Below are 6,791 nucleotides of genomic sequence, written 5' to 3'. Positions count from 1 at the left end.
GCTAAGTTTAACCAGTTAACCTTCTGTAGTCCCATCCGCTCTTTTTTTCCTAGGGCTTTAAAAATGTTTTCTTCTCTGCTTTTTAGCAAGGGAGAGTTTATGATTTTGTTACTAATGTTAGGTAATACTTTATTTTTTTCCTTTTTCTCTTTTTGATTTGGCTTTTTAATCTGTTTTTATAAAACCTAAATAACCCTTTTGGGGTAATATATGAGCTTATGAAATTTGAGCTACTTTGTTACATATATTAAGACCACCATTGATATCATTTAAATAGGTATTAAAAAGTTTATCGTTAACACTAGCTTTGAGTTACAAAGCTGTAATCTGTTTACAGGTTGAGATTTACAGATTGAGGGAAAAATAATTACTACATTCAGAAATAACGTTTGTGCATTTTTCAGCATTTTTAGTTTTTAGTGAATATGTGGTTGTGTGTATGTTTTCATTGCTTCTCTTTTATTAATCTCTTACCTTGATATCTTTTATTTTTCGAAGATTAAGTCATTTGAATTACAGGATTTAGGTCTTCCCCAAACCCCCATTAGAATGATAACTTTTAAAATTGTTCAGAGATAGCAAAAAAAGATACTTAGTTTTAGAATGTGTGGGTGTGGCCAGGGTTTTTTGTGGAGATGGGTGGTTTAGGAAAAATTTCTTAACCTCTGCCTCATCTGTAAAATAGGGATAGTAATAGAACGGACCTGGTTGGGATTAGTAGTAAATGAGTTCAGTACATGTACAGTGCTTAGAATGATGCCAGGTATTAGGTGGTGGTGGTAGTGTGTATAGTGTTGCTACATAATGTCTCTCATTCCAGGAGAGTTTTAACAAAAAGTTCATTTTTTTTTTTTAACAAAAAGTTCATTCATAGGTATATAATAGGTTCCAAGACAAGACTTCATCCTAGCTATAGGTGGCCAATAGATGTTATAGCAGGGACTCCAAATGTTTAAACAAGACTGGAATTAAGGATCATCATTGCCTCAGGCATGAGGAACAGCTTACTTTTTGCCAGATTGCTTAATTCCACCTGTGGCCAGGGGCCTTTCCCCACAGCTTGTAGCTCCTCCGGTTTCTTTGCTCTGTTTCTGCTTGAATGCCTTATCTTCTTGGGGAGAGGCAGAACTGGTTCTGTCGTTCATCTCTTTGGGCTGCTTCAGGGACTCCTTGACACCTTCGCAGCTAGGCATGGCACTTGCCACCCCTTCCCCAGACCCTGCCACTAGAAGCAGAGCTTCCTGTCCCACCCTCTGCGCCCATACCTCCCTATATACTGAAAGTAAAGCATCTAGAATCTTGCCTCCTATTCAAGAACTTCCAGAAGGTCATTGTCAACGTCTCCCCAAACTTATTTTCTACTTCTTCCTTTCAGGTATTATTTGCTGCAGTCACACTAAAACTATCATGGCTCTCTTGTACAAGCTCCATGTTTTCTCACCTCTTTGTTTTCATTCATACTTTTCCAGCCATCTGTATTGTTGCCCTATTACCACATGTTCAAAAGCTGCTTTTTAAGTAAAGCTTTCCTTAATACCTCTGCAACTATAGGTAATCTGCCCATATGAATTTTTGTATTTCCTTTTACATGATTCCTACCACTTTGTATATTTTAGCTTTTTGTCCATTTATATTCACTAAATTATGACATCTTACAGACAGAACTGTTACCTATTCACCTTTGTAAGTTTAGAATCTGTCATAGGCCTTGGCTTTAGTAGGCACTCATTTGTGGACTCACGGTTTATAAAAGGTACAGCAAGCTAAAAGGTGACATTTAGTGGACAAGTGCTTGCCAGTAAAATGTGCTTTGTCAGTTTTTGTATACCAGGAACTCCTTGCCTGATCAGTTACTTCAAATGAGATCACTTGCGGTTTAGGAATTGGGTCAGATTCCATAACGTATAGAGAGTAGATAACTCTGGGGACTATCCATAGGTTAAGAATTTTCATTAGAATGATTTCTTACTGTTTTTTAAAGGATGATATGTCTAATTAACCACTAGAGGAGGGATTGTTTTTCTGACCATAGCTGATTTTTCTTAGATCTGCCCACCCACTGATCTTCCTCACCCACAGTGGTCCAAATTTGTGAAAAGTTTGGCCAGGACTAAGGGTACATTTGTTGCCAATAACAGAATATACAAACCACCTGGTTCAGTTATTGAAGCCATAATCTCACTCTACAAGCACCTTTTTCTTACCACAATACCATAATGCTTCTAGGCATAAAAGTGGGAATAGTCAGAATAGGAACAGGGTGGGATATTTCATGAGGACACTTACTTGATCTTTGGTTACTGTAATAGTAATGGAGTGCCTCTAGGTTTAGAAGAAATGGCAATGTGGGAAATAGGAACATAAGTGAAAATATCAGGCTCATAGTGGGCATTCATAGAGGTAGAGCAGCAGCTGTGTTCCCTTAGCTCAAAAATTCTCAGAAATTTTACAGTAGTTCAGTGGGATATTGGATTGAGTTAGTGTCCTAATACAGAACACTGGATTTGAAGACCAAGTGCTCTGTCTTCTGATCATAAGCCTGTTCTCATTGGTTGGGATACATTACTCTATATGAGTGTTTGCTTTTAGAGTATAAGGGACAAACATTCACAGCTAGGTATTTACAACTCTTAATACTTAACAGTCCCCTTCACCATCTTTTTCAAAGAATTCCTAAGCATACTTCTGGTATTTAAGTATCAGAAAGGTTAATTAATACTTAACAACCCCTGAAAATCAAAAGTATCAGACATTGACTTGGTAATTTTAGCACTTAAAGAAGTTCCTGATATTCTTAACACATAGGATCAAATTGACAGAAACTTTAATGTCCTACCTACCTCACTGTTTTATATTAGTGTTCTGGTAAAACAGGTATTTCATAATAGCTAAGCAAGATCATTGGATCAGTTTCATTATAGTGAAGTTTCTATTTTGTGTGTTTACGTACTGCTCGTACAAAGAATAAATGCAAGTACAGTGCACTCAAGTATTTTCTCCTGTAGTCTTTTTTTTTTTTTTTTTTTTAATCTGTCGTGACCCACAAAGTTGATTTCATGATTTACTCTGGGTCTGAACCTGCTTTTGCAGAGTAGGCAAATGCACTAGATAATCATAATGCTTTTTATTTATTTGGTGGTTTTAACATTTACTAGGCACTTTGATATACTGCTGTACCCTTAGGTGTGATAGTTTTAAAGTGAAGATACAAAGTAATTGTTACCTGAAAATGCTTCTAGTTGTTTCAACAGCAGTGGAATTGAGAGTGGGGAAAGCAGCTGGAAGAAGTCATGGGGGAGGAGGCATTCTTTTTTCCTTTTGTAAGTTTATGATATGTTTGGTAGTGTGTTACTGACTGCTAATCCTAATGGCCCACTTAGAGGTGTATATTTATATTTTTTTGTAGATAGGATATTGTATTTATATTCAAATTCTACAGCAAGCATAAACAAAAAATTTTCACAAAGTAGGTTCCTTCAGACTAAACCAGAATTCTGGTTTTGTTTTGAATCTTTGTGTCTTCACATGCAGTCACAAAACTCCTTTCAGTGTTTGTTTAATTTGGGGGGATGTTCTTATGTGAAGGAACGTAACAAAAAGAAAAGTCATCTTCCTGTTTTTTATTCCTCCATGCATCATACGATACTGTCTTTTTAAGGCCTTTAAATTGTCAAGGGAACCTTGGTAACCAAGGGAAATTTTTGCTGTTTTCTTCTCAAATTTGTAGTTCTGCATTTTATTACAGTTACGAAGAACTACTGTTACCAGTAAATACTTAAGCCACAAAACTTGCTTCTCTACGCTGCTAAGTACTTCCTGTTTTGTCAGATTTCCATTTAGGGGAAAGAATGGATTTAGAGTAGACAAGCCTGAGTTTCACGTTCAAAGCATCTCTTCTGAAATTCATTTTGGAAGCTGTCCAAAAATCTAGATTGGAGGGGTGACATGTCATGTCTACACATTAAGTCATTCGTCAGAAAGCTTCATTTGGCTTCGTATCATGAAAGAGTTATGGAGAAGGAAGAAAAACTTTGTTGTCAGAAATAATTAGTGTATGACTTGCCAGCATTGGTGGCATGCCTTTTAGGCTTTCTGTGTCAAATGTATTTTAGTTTTTTAATGAGTCATTCATTACATCGCCTGTGAAGGAAGTGTATCTGTTCATTTCTAGTAGACTTTTCCTTTAGAAATATGTAAGAACTGCATTCAGCCACATTTACTCTTATTTTCAGTAGGACAGGTGAAAGGTCAAATGGTGGTTAGAATAGAAATGGAGTGAATGGTGAATATTTTCCGGGGAAAGATTGCAGTAAAATGATGTTAATCTTTTGTTAGTAACATTTAGATATAAACAATTAATAATTATCTGTCACATTTTTTATCCTATGAAATGAACTTCTAATTAGGTGTTAATAGAAGATGTTAGTAGAACATACTTTCAGTGTAAACCTAAATCACCTCATATTGCTGGTAAGGGAATCCATCTTGTGTTAAGGGATTTTTGCAGTGCTGGAACCAAGCCCTTAGATGTTTTCTTTGACCATATTGTCCTGACCTGTCTTAATCAGAGCTGTTTCTTTTTTTTTTTTGTCGTGTCAGTAAAATATGAAAGATGCTTTTTAATCTCTGAACACTTGCAAAATTTCTTCCTTAGCACCCTGGCTCTTTGTCCCTCATGTTGGAAACATTTAGAGAGCTGATGCTGAATCATCAGATATTAGAAACCATCTATAAAGGTTTTACCAGATACTTCCCTTTTTATCATGTAGGTATGTGCTCCTATTTCTGAGACATGTATTTCTTTAAAAATCTAATGGAGAAAAAAAAAATTTTCCCAAATACCCATCATGCCCTACAGCTTCATCCTTCATTCTCTTGAAACACTGTAATAAAGTAACTATTTCTGTTGCTATATTCTCCTTTTAACAAGCAGTGTCAAAATCAGCAAGTCTTAAATTTCACTGTATTCATAAGCATTACATCAGTTTGTTGTTCAACATACAGATTCCTGGGCCTCGCTTCAGATCTAGTGAATTCAAGTCTATGGAGAATTCTTATGCAGGTGGTCTCTGAACCAGATGGAGAAACAATTATCTACCATATGCATTCCCTTCTTCCGCAGGTGGTGGGAGTCCTTAGGAAAGACCAGTTAAGAAATAGCCTAGGCTTGGCAAATACAATATGAATATGGTAGAGTGCGAGAAAGTAAGAGGTCCAGTCTAGGTTTCATTTCCAAAGGTGAGAGATTCCAAAGTTAGAGAAACCATATTAGAATTGAGTGTTTTACATTAAGACTTGATTTTTTCATTTGTGGATTTCTTCTGATTTCTTAACAGCACTTTGGTAAGGGGATTTTTTTTTAAATGAGTACTAATTAGTAATCTTAATTTGCTCTTCAAACCTTAATTGGAAGAGTATTTTAAATATTTCAATCAGTTGAACATACTGATGGCCTACAACATGATTTTTCTCATTTATTTTTCAGGTTCCTTTATAAATAACAGAAATGAAAGCAAATGGATAGTTTTATCAGATAAGTGCTTTTATAGTCTAAATATATTCTATTATTTATAATCTCTAAGCCAAAACTTTATTAAAATTTTTTTTACTATTTTTTTTAGGTACCAGTATCAAGAACGTTCATGGTAATAAGGTATTCAATCTTTTCTGAAAATAAATTTGTAATCTTGTCAAAGTAAAATGTACCAGCTTTTTTTTTTTCCCCCTCACAGACTAATCATATCCTAATGGTGTAGTTACAAAGTGCTCCTACAGATGAACCTAGATTATTTTTAATCCTGTGTGTAGCATGTCTGAAAATAAATTGCTTTCCTCTTATAATAGCTGAAAAGCTAGGTATATCTGCTTAAGTAGTTTTAGATTTACCTGATGTATGTTTTGAGGGGGCTTAGCTGCTCAAATTTAGGTTTCTCTAGAACCATCGTCTATTCTTTTAAAGAGTGTTAAATATACTGACGTGAATTTAAGAACAGAGTTACAGCACTGTAAAACAGCATCGATTCATGTGCCTTTTATACTTTGGAAGTTGGAAAAGTAAAGAATGGATAGATACTGGCTTAGGATAGTTAGTTATCTGTCTGTAGGTAAATCTAACTTAATGTTTAGGTGTTTTGTCCAAGGCCACTGGTGTCATTCTTAGTTAAATGTATCAGTTGTAAAATATAGCAGGTAATTTTACGTAAAAGCAGCCATGATAATGAGATACTGGTTTTGAGTTGTTTGTATAGTAATTAATTATTTACGTATAATGATTTGCTATTTCAACTATACAGATGCTCAAAGTCCAGCAACACCCTGCTGCTAAATTCAATGACTAGATTACCTTCTTAGGAAAGCATAACAGTTGAGTGGAGTGACACTGGCATGAGCCCAGTAAAGGGTGTGTGTGTGTAACTGGCATACTTGGCCTGAGTTCAGATTGTTTCTTCCTGCTGTGAGTGCTACTGTTCCTTGAAGGCTGTGATACTGAGTATTCCACTTGGTAACAGTTCTGGTTACAGAGCACTTCCACATATTTCTGATTTATTTTTTAGCATAAAATTTATGGGTATTTTTATTTGAACTTTACAGATTAAGAAAAATTTTAAGTGACAGAATAAGGACTTTGTGGATCCTTATTGAAATCCACTCAAAAGAAAAATAAAATTCTTGACTCTCCAACCTGAAACTTCTTTCTTGTGCATCACACCTAAAGGTTACCAGTAGCTGATGACCAGCAATCATCTCACTATATACAAAACTGGGCAGTGGTATCAATTAATTGCCTACTA

This window comes from Camelus ferus, chromosome 6 (genome assembly GCF_009834535.1).
Source record: "Camelus ferus isolate YT-003-E chromosome 6, BCGSAC_Cfer_1.0, whole genome shotgun sequence".
In the NCBI taxonomy this organism is placed as follows: Eukaryota; Metazoa; Chordata; class Mammalia; order Artiodactyla; family Camelidae; genus Camelus; species Camelus ferus.
The sequence above is the reverse complement of the archived record's forward strand: the minus strand, read 5'-3'. Positions refer to the sequence as shown.